The sequence below is a fragment of the Choloepus didactylus genome, chromosome 9 (genome assembly GCF_015220235.1).
Source record: "Choloepus didactylus isolate mChoDid1 chromosome 9, mChoDid1.pri, whole genome shotgun sequence".
NCBI classification, from domain to species: Eukaryota; Metazoa; Chordata; class Mammalia; order Pilosa; family Megalonychidae; genus Choloepus; species Choloepus didactylus.
In genome coordinates, this window is record NC_051315.1 from 94,852,173 (window position 1) to 94,869,227 (window position 17,055).

The following is a 17,055-nucleotide window of genomic DNA, read 5'->3' on the forward strand; positions in this document are numbered from 1 at the left end:
AAAAGAGTTGCAGGATCATATGGCACACCCATGCTTAACTTCCTGTGGAAACACCACACTGCCCTCCAAATGGGCTGTACCATTCTACATCCCGACCAAGAGTGATTAGGTACATCCTTTCTCCACATGTTCTCCAGCACTTATTATATACCTGTTTATTTTTCAGATGGTTTTATTTGCACACCATATATTCCATTGTAAGTAAACAAACAGTGGTTTCCCTTATAATCACATAGTTATGCATTCACCAACGCTCTCTATATAAGGGCATTTCCGTTTCTTCCAGAAAGAAAGAGGAAGAGGTGGAAAAAAGTAAAAAGAAAAAAGAAAAGGAAAGAAAAAAATGACTAAAAGGCAACAAAAGAAAAAGAAATTAAAATACAACAGAAAAGTCAGAGAAGAACACCAATGCCAAGAATCCCATATCCCTCCCTTATATCTTCCTTTCATAGACATTTAGCTTTGGTATGTTGCCTTTGTTACAATTAATGGAAGCATAGTACATTATACAGAGACTCTAGTTTGCATTGATTGCATTTTTTCCCTAATACCACCATTTTTAACACCTTGCAAAGTTGTCATTCATTTGTTCTCCCTCTTGTAAACACATATTTGTACATTTAATCACAATCAGTGAACATTCTAGGTTTTACTAAGCTATACAGTCCCTGTCTTTATCTTGTGTCTTTCCTTCTGATGTCCTACATGCCCTTAACCTTCCTCTTTCAGTCATAATCATAGTCATCTTTATTCAGTGTACTCACATTATTGTGCTACCATCACCCAATATTGTGCTCTAAACCTCTCTGTCTTTTCCTATCTGTCTGTAGTGCTCCCTTTAGTATTTCCTGTAGAGCAGGTATCTTGTTCACAAACTCTTTTGGTGTCTTTCTGTCTGGGAATATTTTTTAGTTCAATTTTATTGAGATATATTCACATGCCATACAGTCATCCAATGTGAGCAATTGATTGTTCACAGCACCATCACACAGCTGTGCATTCATCACCCCAATCCATTCCACGAACACTTTGCCTGTACCAGAAAAAGTGAAAATAAGAATAAATAATAAAAGCAAAGAACAACACCCAAAACAGCCCCCTCTCCCACCCCACTTCTCATTCAGTTCTTTGTCTCCATTTTTCCACTCATCCATCCATACTGGATAAAGGGAATGCGATCCACGAGGCTTCCGCAATCATACTGTTACCTCTTGTAAGCTGTGTTGCCATACAATTGTTTCCAAAATTCAAGGCTACTGGGCTGCAGCTCGACAGATCCAGGTATTTACCTCTAGCCATTCCAATGCATTACAACCTAAAAAGGGTTATCTATGTAGTGCATAAGAATCCCACCAGAGTGACCCCTTGACTCCACTTGGAATCTCTCAGCCATTGAAACTTTACTTTGTTTCATTTTCCATCCCCCTTTTGGTCAAGAATATGCTCCCCAATCCCATGATGTCGGGTCCAGATTCGTCCTTGGGAGTCATATCCCACGCTGCCAGGGTGACTCACACCCCCAGGAGTCAGATCCCACATATTGGGGAGGGCGGCGACCTACTCTCATAGTTGGCCTAGACAGAGAGAGGGCCGCATCAGAGCAACAAAGAGGCACTCAGGGGAAGACTCTTAAGCACAACCACAAGCAGGATCAGCCTCTCCCTTGCAGTGTCTGTCTGGGAATGTTTTAAACTTTCTCTCATTTTTGAAGGACAGTTTTGCTGGATATAACATTCTTGGTTGTCAGTTTTTCTCCTTCAGTATCTTAAATATATCATATCACTGCCTTCTTGCCTCCATGGTTTCTACTGAGAAGTCCACACATAGTCTTATTGAGGTTCCCTTGTATGTGATGGATTGCTTTTCTCTTGCTGCTTTCAGAATTCTCTCTTTGTCTTTGACATTTGATAATCTGATTATTAAGTGTCTTGGTGTAGGTCTATTTGGGTCCATTCTGTTCGGGGTATGCTGCACTTCTTGGATCTGTAGTTTTATGTCTTTCATAAGAGATGGGAAATTTTCAGTGATTGTTTCCTTCATTACTGTTTCTGACCTTTTTCCCTTCTCCTTCTGGGACACCTGTGACATGTACATTCATGTGCTTCATGTTCTCATTCAGTTCCCTGAGACACTGCTCATATTTTTCCATATCTGTTCTTTTGTGGGTAGGATTTCAGATGTCCTATCCTCCAGCTCTTGAATCTTTTCTTCTGCCTCTTCAAATCTGCTGTTGTATGTCTCCATTTTATTTTTCATCTCTTGTATTGTGCCTTTCATTCGCGTATGTTATGCCAATTGTTTTTTCAGTCTTTCGAGTTCTTCCTTATGCTTCCAATGTCTTCTTTATATCCTTCATCTCTTTTGCCATATCTCCCCTCAACTCGTTGATTTGATTTTTGGATTGATTTCGAAGATTTGATTAATAATTAGTTGTTTCAATTCCTGTATCTCATATGAAGTGTAAATTTTTTCCTTTGTGCCATATCTTCGGTTTTCCTAATGTGACTCATAATTTTTTGTTGTTTAGGCTTCTGGTTTCCTATGTGCCCCAATCAGATTTTCCCGGACCGTACATGCCCACATCTCAGGAGGAAGGTGTAATCAGTATTACATTTCCCTTAGGAGTAGGTTGTCATACTAAGGCCTCTAGACTCAGTGCTTTTCATATCCTGACCAGCAGGTGGCACTTCTCAGTCTGCTGTTCCCCACTGGTATAAAGAGGTGTGTTCCCTTTAATTCTCAGTGGACCATGTCCTGGCTAGGGGCCGAAGGTGTCAGAAGGCAAACTTATGTATTTTCTGTTTTTTTTTTGTTGTTGTTTGTTTGTTTTTGTGTTTTTTTCTTTTCCCCAGGCCCTGGGGTCTGAATTGTCTGAGGAAGGGCAGCCACTTAAGCTGAGCCCCATCCCCCTTTTCTTAGGGAAGATAACATCCTTTAAGGAGTTATTTTCGATACTTGAATTCTTCCTTTGTCTCTCTGTTAACTCCACCCTTGCCTGGGTTAGTGCTGATAATTGAAAATGCCCGAGACTTTCTCTAATGAGTCGATTAGAATGAGTGAAAAAAAAACCCACAAAAAACCAAAAGAGCAAAAACCCCTTTTCAGAGCCATTCCATAGCCCTAGTTTTGTCAGTTGGCTGTTGTTGGTACCTGGTTCTCTCTGCCCCTTTTCTTGGGACACAGCTGTTTTCCAGTATTCTGAGCTCAGCTGTCTCCAAAAGCCTCTGTTTTTATTTATTTATTGTTTCCATCAGCCCTGCCTCCTCTTGGGAGGAACCTCAGATTCCTTTCCTATTTGCTCTGGGTTTATCTGTGCTTGTAGCATGTATTGTTCTTGTGCTTGGTTCAGCTACATTCCCTTGCTCTGGGTAGGGACTGTTTGTTTCTCCTACAGTGAAGTTTTCAACTTAGCCGCCCATGACGGTGGGGGAGGGGCACCAGCTCCACAGTTCTGGGTGCTTTAGTTACAGTTCTGTGCTGCAATCTCAGCCATTCCACCCATTTCAGGCTGGTGTACTATGTGTGACCAGTCATGGGTGTCCCCCAAAGTTGTTCTATACTGTTTTCCAGTTGTTTCTTGTTATTTACTAGTTGCTCTAGAGGACTAAATAAATTCCACACCTCTCTTGCCCCACTTCAAGGAACTTAACTTTTAATGCAGCAGGTTTCTTTACGTAACAGGGAACAAAGCCACAGACCATTCTAGACTCATGTTTTCATCTGTAAGACCCACGAGCAAGAGTGTTCCTTCCCCCAACTTTAGCCAGAAAAATTCTAGGGAAAGATTATGTTCATTGTGTGCCCATTCCAGAATCAGTAACTTTATCCCAAAGGGTTAATTTTCCATTATTAACCACGACTGGGTCATTTATGTACCCTATTCAGGGACAGAAGGCAAGTGAGGGAGGTGTATATATGGGGCAGGCCAAGACATTTGTTTTTCCGTGGTGTTTGTGTTTTGAAGTTTGATTCCTTGTATTCAAAACCTCAAATAAATCTGCCAAATATACCAGGCTTCACAAATTTTAAAAGCTTGAAAGTGCTGTTCTTTCTCCGGAGTTCTATATCCAGGATATAGTTGTGGTCTCCAATTTGATATCCAAAGAGCCAAACAAACAACTAACTTATTTAATATACTGCTGCCCACATAATTCACCATATTGACAGGAAAATTATATTCTTGTAGATTATAAAGACAGTTTCATAAGTTAATGTTTCATGGTGTTTTAGTTTGGGTTCCTCCAAAAGAAGATTCTGAGACAATGATTTGTTTGGTTTCATTTCATTGGTTCATTTAGAAGATAATCCTAGGAATAAGAAGCAGATTGAAGGGGTAGTAAAAAGGTAAGAAAGAGAAGAAAGCCAGTAAGTGTGCATTAATGAGTAGTTGACCACAGTGGGCAGCTGAGCTCAATCCTACTGATCACTCTCTGATAGATCATGTAGAACAGACCTCGGAATTTTCCCATCAAAGATGAGGAAGTTACAGTGTTTATACACCATCTTCTGGTCCCTCATTGGTTGAAGGTTGTTTCCAAGTGTGTTTCCTCCCTGATGCTTCTTTATTGTCATGATTCCAAGCTGAGTGTGTTACTTCACCTAGAGAAAGTTCTTATGCAGAGAGGCATGGGTGTTTGAAAAATTGTCCAGGGTACTGTCCATGGAAACTGCCGGTGAATATCATTGGCTGTGAATGGCTATGAGTGGGAGCATGAGTAGATTCAACTTTAAGGGTAAAAGATATTGTGTATCTTCAAAATAGGTGTTTTCCCCTTTGATTTTCACCAAAACCCCATGTACTACTACAGCATCATAATAACTAACAACCCTCCTTACTACCCCAGTTCAGCTTATTTGTTCTACAGTAGGGTAGTTAACAGTCTATTGTGACAAACCCCAGAAATTTCAGCGACTTAAAACAGCAAAGTTTTATTTATAGTGGTAAGTGTAGATTGGGTGCATCTCTGGCAGAGCTCTTCTCCAAACTATGACTGAGAGACCTAAGCTGTTTTCATCTTGAAACGCCACTATTTCAGCGTCCTTCTTCTCCTTCCATGTGGCATGTGGACAGGAGTGATCGTGAAGAAGGTATACCTGTTCTTTTTTTTTTCTTCTTGCATTAAAATCAATTTTATTGAAGTAAAATTTGTATACAACAAAATGTTCTGCATCCTCAGCAACACTTGATATTGGCATTCTTTTTTGTTTTTACTTTTTTTTATTGTGGAATATATATACAGCTAAGTGATAACATTCAAAGTATGATTTAACAAGTAGCTATACACAATAGATGATGGGTGTTAGGGAGGGAGGGAGAGAGGGAAGGAAAGATAGAGACAGTGGTGTGACAGGATCTTAAAGGTGATGGATTGGGGTATAGGGGGAGGGGGGTCGGGGTATGATGGAGTTCTATGTGTGGGGTTTGTACTGTTTTTGCAACTGTTCCTGTAAGATTGAACTTATTTCAAAATAAAATTTATTATAAAAAAATAAAAAAAAAAACCAAATAGCTATACAGCAAATTTCGAAGCATGTTATAGGTTACAGTTACACCATGTCAGTTATCTCCTTCTGGCTGTTCTAGTACCCTTGAAACTAAGAAATAAATTATTTATATAAAGATTCAGTATTTGTAATCCTTTGTTAAATCCTTTCTTCTCAGTTTCTACCCCTGTCTCTCATTCGATCAGTGTCTCAGTCTTCAGGAATATCTGGGCAGTGACCACTCTCACTTGTTCATATTGAAAAGGGTATCGACATTATGGGGAGGATTGATGAATCTTGGTTCATGGTTTTGGAGAAGCTGTTGCCTCTGGGTTTTGGGACTTGTCCTGGCATAAGAACACTCTGGGGGATTTAAGTTTCTGAAAAGTAAACTTAGTGAGTGAAACTTTTATAATAAGAGTCTCAGGGAACTAGGTATTTAGCATTTTCAGGACTTCTGTTAGTTAGGGCTTGGCATACTGTGGGCATTTGGAATATCTAGCTGGAGCTTGCGTAAGAGTAACCTCCAGGATAGCCTCTCAATTCTGTTTGAAATCTCTTACTCATTGAAACCTTATTTTTTACCTTTCTTTCCTCCCTTTTGGTCAAATAAGTGTTCTCAATCCCTCGATGCCAGGGCCAGGCTCATTCCTGGGAGTTGTGTTCCATTTCGCCGGGGAAATTCAATCCCCTATGAGTCATATCCTACACAGAGGGTACGGTGATGAATTTATTTGTGGAGTCAGGTTTAGAGAGGGAAAGGCCACATCTGAGCAACAAAATAGGTTCTCTGGAGGTGACTCCTAGGCATAATTGCAGGTGGGCCTAGCCTCCACTTTATAGCCAAAAGTTTCACTAGACCAAGTCAAGATCGAGAACTTGACTTATTAAGTAGGGGGTTCCTAATTACACATAAAATAGTTTCCGTCCAAGATGAACAATCAGTGTCTCACATTATCTTCACTTAGTTGTACAATTATCATCACTCTCGGTTTTAAACAATTATCATATCCAAACACCCTAAAGCTCTTATCAGCCCCTAATTATTTATCCCTAGTATTATTGTGGTACTGGTAAGGTATTTCTATTAAACATAGTCTGTAATATGCAATATGTAGTTTTTCCCATTATTCATTCTGTTTATAACTTTTTGTACCAGCATCACACCTTAGAAGGAGATCATGCAAGCACTTGTGGGATACATACCTTTAAACAAGTCCTTTCGATCAATGCACTGATACTTACAATCCCATTGGCAAACTATCATCACCTTTGTCCATTCCTGTAGAGTGGGTATCTTGTTCACAAGACTCTCTCAGTGCCTGAGAATATTTTAAACTCTCCCTCATTTTTGAAGGACAGTTTTGCTGGATATAGAATTCTTGGTTGGCAGTTTTTCTCCTTCAGTATCTTAAATATATCATACCATTGCCTTCTCGCCTCCATGGTTTCTACTGAGAAATCCTCACACAGTCTTATTGAACTTCCCTTGTACATGATGGATTGCTTTTCTCTTGCAGCTTTCAGAATTCTTTGTGACATTTGGTAATCTGATTATTAAGTGTCTTGGTGTGGGTCTATTTGGATCCATTCTGTTTGGGGTATGCTGCACTTCTTGGATCTCTAATTTTAGTCTTTCATAGGAGATGGGAAATTTTCAGTGATTATTTCTTCTGTTGTTTCCGCCCCTTTGCCCTTCTCTTTTCCTTCTGGGACACCTGTGACATGTACATTCATGTGCTTCATGTCGTTATTCAGTTCCCTGAGGCACTGCTCGTATTTTTCCATTCTTTTCTCTATCTGTTCTTTTGTGGGTAGGATTTCACATGTCCTGTCCTCCAGCTCATGTATCTTTTCTTCTGCCTCTTCAAACCTGCTGTTGTATATCTCCATTGTGTTTTTTCATTTCTTGTATTGTGTATTACATTTCTAGTTGTTCCTGACTATTTACTAGTTACTCTAGAGGACTAACTGAATTCTACACCTCTCTATGCTGCTATCTTTTCCCGCCCTCCCTCCTTTTCTTTTTGATAACTATGTGTAGAAAATTGATTTGGTTAAATTAATCATTTAGTCCTTACTGGGATTAATTATTAATCCAGTATTGTTTTTCACCGGTATCAAATTTTAGTTATTTATTAGTAGAGTTCTGTTATTGTTTCATTGATGAATGAGTGGAGAAATTAATTGAAGAAGAAAATGGAAATAACCAAAGAAGAAATGTAAAATTAGAAATGAATTATGGAAAACATTTGGGCTCTCTAAGCTTTTAATGCCCACTCCTTTCAAAATAAGATTGTCTTTTTCAAAATCCTACCGCCCACAATACAACTCAGTTAACATTTTGGTATGTTTCCCTTATGACTTCTTTCTTTGTGTTTCTGTATTTTTGTGTGTATATATTTCATAGTTGTGATGTTTTACTATTTGTCAAATTTCTTATTCTAAAAATTTCCTCTACGAGATTATAAACAAATTCTTACATATGTTTATGCTTTCAAAAACATCATTTTAAATATCTTTAACATTGTATCATCTTTCCCATCAGTTTTCTTGTTCTCCAATTTTTGGACATATTATTTATGACTTTGACTTGTAAATATTACATATATCTTTATATATAAAGTCTTTTTTACATTTGATTAATCTTCTGTATACTTGCCTAGGTCAATCATTGAATCAAAGAATATGAACTTGAAGATTCTATGTGATAAATTCACATGTCAAATTCAAAAGGTACAATTGGGAATGTAATGAGTTGTCTCTGTTGTACCACTGTCTGCCAGTTACTGGAGGCAGCCAGTGTAGCCAGTTTTTTGTGTTAATTTCCAGGGATATTGTCAGTGTGTGTGTGTGTAGGCAGATTTCTGGAAGGATACTCATTAAAATGGTTATCTTTGATGGTGGCCTATCTGGATTTTTTTTTTTTTTTTTTTTTTGTACTTCGAGGTTTCTAAATAATGAACATTTATTAGTTTTATACCTGAAAAAAGGAAAGCCCCCCCTTCCTAAACAAATTAATATGTCTAAGTTATCTCTTCTGTTTGTTGAATGTTTTTTTGTGGATAACAGGAATTATAGCCTTTAGGCCAGTACCTGATGAAGTTCTACAAATACTTAAACCTAACTCTTGTATAGCAAAGCCTGTAGATCTTTTGTAATGTAATACCTAGGGACCATGTTTTGGGATGTTCTGCTAGTGCCATTGAAACTGCCCAGGAAGCAGTTGAATTGCTATTGTTAGTTGGTGAACTTTGAACTTCAAAGCCCAAGGCATTGACTTAAGTTTACAATACTACACTCTGCTGTAGCTAATCTTTTTAAAGATTTGATTTTTAAAGAACAAAGTCAAGATTTGAACCTTTGTTTTCATATTTTGATTTGCTTTGCATTAATAAAAGGTCATCTGAATTTATTGCATGCTCCTGTCCTTGTTGACATCAGATAGTAACATTAGAAGTCATTCTCTTCTCTGCATATTTTCTCAAGTTCTCAGAGTATATGATTTTATTTTTAGTTAACTGTTTTTTCCATATAGTCATTGGCCATTTAGGGGGAATCTTCTATATGTTAGTTACTGTCTTAATCACTGGGATGTGGAGGGAATACAATTACTGCCTTCCAAAAGCTTACTGTCTAGAGGGGCACAGGAACACATCAATGTCCATTTCAGTGAACCATGCCACAGCAGCATACAAGGAAGACTTTTGACCTACATGTTGTATGTCTTGGGGCTGGGTTCAAGGAAGATTTTCCTGAAGTGACATCTGAGCTGAATTTTGAAAGATTAAGCAAGGATTAGCCAAATCAAAGAAAGGGATCTGAGAGTGTTCTAGGTAGAGAGAGACAAAAGACTGGAGTCATGGAAGGGCATGATATGTATTGGGAACTGCAAATCTGTTCAGCATGGCGGTACCGTAGGAATCGAGGCATTGCAAGCAAGAAATGAGGCTGGAGAGGCCAGAGCATGAAGTGTCTTTTCAGCTGTCAGAGTATCTTCTTTTCTGTACTTACAGTCTTTGTTCATTTAGCCTGAGAATCTTGTGTCATTTTTGACTGTTTATGCTCCCTTCCCTCCCTTAACTTCCATTAAGATTTTGTCAGTTTTAGTGCTTGCTGTGACTTTCTCTTTCTCATTTCTAGGGCCTAGTGCTGGCTCAGAGGTCCTTAGTAAATATTTAAATGAATGGATTATTGGAAGGGAGTTCAAAAGAGAAAATGTTTAGTATTTTTACGTGTAATTGTGTGTATAACTCTTCTGTTCTTCATTTCATTATAGAAATCTAATAGTTTTGGAAGTTTTTGTTTTCCTTGGCTGGTCAAGCAAATATCATGAAACAGGTTGGCTTAAACAGTGGGAATTTATTAGCTTGTGGTTTTGAGGCTAATAGAAGTTCATATCAAGGAATCAATACAATGCTTTTCCCAGAAGACTGTGGTGTTCTGTGGCTGACTGCTGGTGATCCTTTGTCGTTAACTTCTCTGTCATATGGCAGTGTGCATGGTGGCCTCTCCCTTCTCTTCCAAGTTCTTCTGATGTTCAGCTTCTGGCTCCTCCCTTGTGACTTTTCTCTCTCTGAATTTCATTCTGCTTCTAAAGGATTCCAGTGATAAAATGAAGACCCTCCTGATTGAGTTGGGTCATACCTTAACTGAAGTAACTCATCAGAAGGTCATACTTACAGTGGGTTCACACCCACAGGAATGGATTAAGTTTAAGAACATGTTTTTTCTGGGGTACATAGTTCCAACCCATCACAGGACACAAAATTGAAAAGTCAAACTCGTGGATAATTAAAAATCTTTAAAATGAAATTGCAGTTATCTCTCCTCAATTATGACTTTCTCCATCATAGTTTGAATATATTGTGGTTTGGCACAAGAAATTAGATGCACATTTTTGGGGTGTTCTGTGGAAGCCGCAGACAACATGCAAAGGCCAGCAGATGACAGTATTTTTACTTAACATTGACTTACATATAGCGTATGACCAAATACTTAACGCAAAATTTACAATAATGTATCGTTAAAACCCCATAAAAGAAAAAGAAAAAATTCAGACTTTTTTTCTGGTATGAAGGAAAGTCCAAAAAATTTTACGCATATTTTCCAGATTGTGTGGGTGCCACATCCCTAACCCTGGTGATGTGGAACGGATAACTGTAGACTTGTTAGGAAGATCTGTTTGGTTTGTGTACTTTTGGGCAACTGAAACAAGGGTCATAGGGTGGAAAAGAGCCAGATAGTTTTTAGCAATTTGATATTGATATACACCATTTTACATAGTGCATACTTATTTTTTCTTTCTTTCTGAGACCAATCCTCTTGTGAGTATCCCAATAGAAATTTATATTTTAGTTAATGGAACATTCGTGAGCATGTATATTTATTGCTTTTCAATAGTCACAGTTAATGTGGGTACGTGTTTTCTTGAACTTAGGGATATTACTGCATTTATTTTTCTTCTGTTTAATCAAAATACACTATAACAGGGAGACTGTACATGAAGAGATGGTTAACGTTTGCAAGAATTAGGCATTATTTTAAGGAAATGATTGTGTCATTTCAAAAGCAAATTATGTATCTGAGGCATATCTGTGAAGCAGTTTTATGATTATCAGCAACGCAGCTGCTGTAAATGTTATTATAGTGGAGTTAAGTTTTTGTTATGTGGGTCACATATCCAGTACCTGAACTTTTATACTTTTAACTATGCGAGAGCCTTATTAAGACATAATGTAAAATAAATAGAGTATACGTGTAAAACATGTTTTCATATGTGGCTTTAAGACGAACAAGTCATTTACCATCATACAGAACTAGAATGATCAGTACTAGAAGGATAGCATTGTAATATAATCCTACTTATGCATATAGTTATGTTTAATATTTTAAAAGTTCCTATGAAAGTTAAGCATAAGTTAGCCAAGCCTGTCTCTCCTTCCCACTGAAAAATTAGATATGAAGGTGTTCTGGCAGCGGCCAGGACGTTGAGGCACACCATATAAACCAGGGGTTAGCAGACTTTTCTTGTAATGGGCTAGTGAGTAAATATTTTAACCTTTGTAGAGAGGCAAAATCAGAGATATTATGTATGTACTCACCTAACAAGAGAGAAAACAACTTTCTACAAATTTTTAATTGATGAAGTTTCAAATTATAGTAATAATTATGTATATTTTCTTATAATATAGTTCCATTGAGAAGTGGAAATTCTTTTTTGGGGGAAATGTTTTGCTTAATTATGGTTAAAAATTAGTGTTCTTTATTATCAGATCAGTTGCAAATGTTCATTTGTTCATGCTGATCTGTAATAAGATTTTATGTATAATTTTTAAAAATATCTTTTCACACAGATAGGTAATATGGCATTATTGTCTTACTGTGATTTGCAGTATGCTAAGTAGCAGCGCAAAGCAATGAGAGGGCCACATAAGGTCTCTGTAGCAACTGCTCAAATGTGCCTTTGTAGCACAAGATCATGTAACTGAATAAGCATGCCTGTGTTCCAATAAGATTTTATGCACCACTGAAATCTGAATTTGATATAATGTTTATATGTCACAAAATATTATTCTTTTGATTTTTTCCCCCAACTATTAACAAAAGTAAAAAACATTCTTAGCTTGCTGGCCACACAAAAATACGTGTGGACCAGTTTTGGCTGTTGGGCTGTAGTTTGCCCCAACCCCAGATATAAACCATGATAAGTCCCTGTGCCAGTTTGAATGTATTATGTCCCCCAAACGCCATTATCTTTGATGTAATCTTGTGTGGGCAGACCTATCAGGGTTAATTAGATTGTAATTCTTTGAGTGTTTCCATGGAATGTGCCCCACCCAACTGTGGGTGATAACTCTGATGAGATAATTTCCATGGAGGTGTGGCCCCACCCATTCAGGGTGGGCCTTGATCAGTGGAGCCATATAAATGGGCTGACAAACAGAAGGAACTCAGTGCAGCTGAGAGTGAACTTTTGAAGAGGAGCTACAGCCAAGAGGGACATTTTGAAGAAAGCACAGGAGCTGCAGATGAGAGACATTTTGAAGATGGCCACTGAAAGCAGACTCTTGCTCTGGAGAAGCTAAGAGAGGACAAATACCCCAAGTGCAACTAAGAGTGACATTTTTGAGGAACTGCAGCCTAGAGAGGAATGTCCTGGGAGAAAGCCGTTTTGAAACCAGAACTTTGGAGTAGATGCCAGCCATGTGCCTTCCCAGCTAACAGGTTTTCCGGACACCGTTGGCCATCCTCCAATGAAGGTACTTGATTGCTGATGTGTTACCTTGGACACTTTATGGCCTTAAGACTGCAACTGTGAACCAAATAAACCCCCTTTTATAAAAGCCAGTCCATCTCTGGTGTTTGCATTCCGGCAGCATTAGCAAACTAGAACAGTCCCCAAATCTAATGCAGTCATTTTTGTGTTTTCCAGCATTTTATGATTTCAAAAAACATCATAACTTAAGTTTGTTATTATTTCTAATGTTTTATCTGAGTGCATACACCCTGTAAAAATAAAATAGTACAGAAATGCCTAAATGAGAATTTAAAGCTCATTATTCTGTCCCCAAAAGGTTGTTAGCTTATTTTTTCATAAATGTACTAACACTTATATACATCTTGTTTATTTTAAAAATAACATTTAAAACATGAGAATATACCTTTTTTAATGTGGGAGGATGTGCTTTTTTATCTACCCAGTTTATCATGGATAACCCTCTAGACCAGAACATGTAGATCTATATGTTTATTCTTTTGAATGGCCATATAATATTGTATGACTCTGCCATAATATATTTAATCGGTTTCTCATTTTGGACATTATGTGGTTTCTTGTTTTCTGTAATGTTTTAAGATTATATATTTGTTAGAGAATATAATTTCCTTTTTCACTGGTGATTATAGGAATGAAGCCAGTTAGAATTATTTCTAACAGACAGCTATGCATAGACTTGTTTCCCCTTGTTTGATCACACATGTAGTATTGACTGGTGCTTAAAGTTTGTTTTTTTAACTTATAAAAACTTGGCCTGCATTGGTGCTAAAATTAAGTTTTCATAAATGAAAAATGTTAATCAAATTGGTTATTTCATTAGTAAATAGGAATCTTACATTTACAATGTTTTAGTTTCTTATTAGTAAAAGTTACATTATTACAATGTACACTTTTTTATATGCATCTCTCTTCACATTACTTGTTACATTTGCTTTACTGCCATTGTACTATTTTACTATTGTTGTTTGCATTGAATTGTACTATAATTAATGTTCACCTTTTGGCAAACACCCCTTTTATTTGCTCAAAAATTAAACCTGTCTCTACTACAAAGCTGGTGGTTGGTACTTGGAGTTGGTTTGGTTGTTTTGTGGATCTTCTAGATAATCTCAAAGGCATGGGGTCAAGGAACAAGGTGTTAATAAACTTTAATTTTTAGAGCTACCTTTGGGATGTTATCAAGTTATCATTAGGAAGTTGTGTTTCTTATTACTCTGTCACCTGTGAAGGTTTCTGTTGGTGCCTGGAATAGGATGATCACTAAGTGCTCAAATAACGTATTTTTAAATATTGACTTTTTTTTTTTTTCCTTTTCAATTTTTTATTTTTATACATTTTTTTTGTATTAAAAAGAAAAGCATAATAATTGCTACAAACTACAAAGGACTAAAGCGGGACTAGAATAATGAATGGATCACTTCAGCCTGGAAAGCAGATACTCTCAATAATATTAATGTTATAATACAAGCTCATTCAAGTATTTTACATTTCTATTTTTTTTTTTTGCCCTTTTAATTGTGATATCCTAGCACATGGAAAAGATAAGGTACTATGAGCATAAGGTGGAACCTTCTCTGCAAAGCCAGATGATAAGTTTTCCTCTCCAGTGAGAAATGGGCTGTTAAGTTCTTAACTTCTCTGCCTCTGCCATCAATGTGGCTGAAGGAGAGGGTGGGGCTGGGTCAAATCCAGGGACCCTGTACACAGGAGATGCTTTGGGGTCCCCTTCAGGACGGTGCCAACGATCAAGACCACTCTACCCAAGGCTTTTGGTAAACACACCCCTGCCTTCCCTAACTAAGTGGTCTTCCTTGCCCCTCCTCCCCACTTCCAGGGACTTCCGAGCAGCTTAATTTCTGTTATAAAATCAGTCATCAGGGAAGGGGAAAAAGGAGCTATGATGGAACAAAACCAAAACAAAACAACTTTGACAGTGAGCCCCCGGGGTCCAGGCTGGGGCAGGACTGGTGGCCTTTTTGTACTGGTAGTGCATCTGCACCCAGGTTCAGGGGAAGGTGAAAGAAGCCAGTCCCTCAACAGGACTGAGGCACGCAGACCTCCTGATATCTGATTTCCCAAGGTTGTGTTGGCATGGAGCAGCCTTTGAAGGGTACAGGATGAACAGAGAGATTTGGGGCAGGGTGTTGCTTTGTGTCTCAGGTGTTGGATCCCCTTGGGAGAATGGTGGGTATGAAGTGGCTAGCCCCGATGGTCCTGCCACTCTGACATGCTTGTCACAGATACATTGGTCCTAAATTCAAGTGTCTTCAGAAAATGAAGATGTAAACTACTCTTTGCAACATCAGCTTCTAACCATGTTTCCCCCAAAAAAGTTCCCTTCTTCCCCATCCTTAGCCTACGTTGAGATGAATCCTCACCTACACCCCCAAGGGGCTTCCTCTTTCTGGGGTGTCTGTAGGGGAGGATCAGGGAGAGGAGGGTAACCCTTTCCTCACACCTCCAAGGCTTCCTTGTGCCCCCAAACCCAGCAGAGGACAAGCACTGAGGTTTCTTTGGTGCTGGATACAGTATAGGGCTGAGTGATCTGAAGGAGAGAAAGAGGAATAAAGGGAAGGAGGAAGTGTTCCAGGGGTCCAGTGTCTGGTACAATGTGGGGCAGATACCAGACTGGGTAGGGAAAGGCCTCAGATCCCATTGTCCTAGCAGAGACCAGGCACTCACTGAACATCCTTGGCTTTTAAGAGGACTGGGTCAGAGGAACTGAGACAGGCTTCTCACATACTAACCACTAGAAGAGCAAAGATGGGGGGAGGGTGCAGGCTAAAAGCAATGAGGTACCCAAAACAGAAGGCAGGCCCTTGCCAGCTTGGGATACTGTCTTCTACTCCCAACCTTTGGGCCTAAAAGAGGAACCAATCAAGAAAGAGATCCAATGAAGTTCTAGCAATTGAGCAGTAAGACTACAGATTTCTTCCCGTTGCCCAGTTCTCACTGAGGGACACACGTCATCATGCCCATACCCAACACACATCTCAAAGTCTGTGTGGGACAGTCCTTCATCACCCTCGCTAGGTTCTGAGATAGTAGACTCTAGCCACTCCATTGTCATTCACAGCCCAACCCAGTTAATGGCTGGAGAAGATAACTCAGGTATACTCTATGTCCACATACACCTTCCTGCCACAGGGCTTCAGCCACTGGCAGGATTCCCCCCAACCCCCAACTCCTCTTCATCCCTCGTTCCCAGGTGGGGTCAAGTGGAGGGTTGGCAGAGGTGGGGTGAAGTGGAGGGTTGGCAGAGATGGGATACAAGATGGGGACACCCCACCAGACCATAGGGAGAAGTGGCATTTTTCTCCACCTTTTGCGAAAGTCAAAGCCTCCTCAAGGTCTCAGATCTTTCAGGCCAACACAAGAAATATATCCAAGCCTCAGCTGCCAGGTGTTCAGCTTTCCCCTCTGGAGTGGGGGAAGATATTCATGCTGAGAACAAGTGTGTTCCAGATCCAGGCCAGCCTATTCTCCAACAGTTTGAAGAAAACTTGGTCTTGAAGTTCCAAGGGTGGGGTGAAAGGTGTCACGGCAGGATGGGGCCTGGCATGAGACAACAGCAAGCAGAGTGAGGAAACAACAGTGGCAGCAGTTTTAAAGACACAGGACATCAGCTTCAAATGATGCAACAGCAGGGATATTGTGGGTGCAGCTCTGGTAGGAGCTGCTCCCAACTCTCATGCCTCCAGTCAGGAGGCAATGTATTTGCAACTCAATCCAGAGAAAGATTCTAGCCAATCCAAGCCCAGCACATCCAGAGAAGGTGGGAGCTCTTCAGGTTGACTCCATCAAGGAAAACAGGCATTTGGGTATTTCAGATTCCTGCTCCACAATAAGGCAACTTTTTAAAAAAATATTATTTCCAAGAACAAAAACAAACAAAAAAAAAGAGATAATCCAAGGGTAGGGGAAAGACATTACTTTCTGTGGATTAGGTGGGGGTTTTCTGGGTTTTTGTTTTTTTGTTTTTTTTTGGTCAATTTTGTCTTCTTTTTTCCCTCCCCCATTTTTCCAAGGATGGAAAGGTCAGAGAAAAATAAAATAATCCTTCTTTCCAATAGTCTTTTCTGGTATGAGCAGTGTCTCTCTCTGGGCTGGGATATAAGGGTTGTGGGGAGAAGGAGTGGGGAGAAGCTGAAACCTTCACCCATCCCCCACTTTTAGATCCTTTGGTTTCCTTCTCCCAGAAGATGACAGAAGGGTCTGGTGGGGACAACAGGGAGAGAACACAGTGATGGCAAGCCCCAGATGACCAAGGGGTTAGTATGTTCCTGGGGCCC

The 17,055-nt window shown here is 39.2% G+C and overlaps 1 protein-coding gene across 3 annotated transcripts in view; it reads left to right on the forward strand.

Annotated features, from left to right (window-relative positions):
• Nucleotides 1-17,055, forward strand: part of FAM117B (family with sequence similarity 117 member B) — a 226,081-nt gene that overhangs the window by 36,057 nt on the left and 172,969 nt on the right. The gene's annotated exons all lie outside the window — the stretch shown is intronic.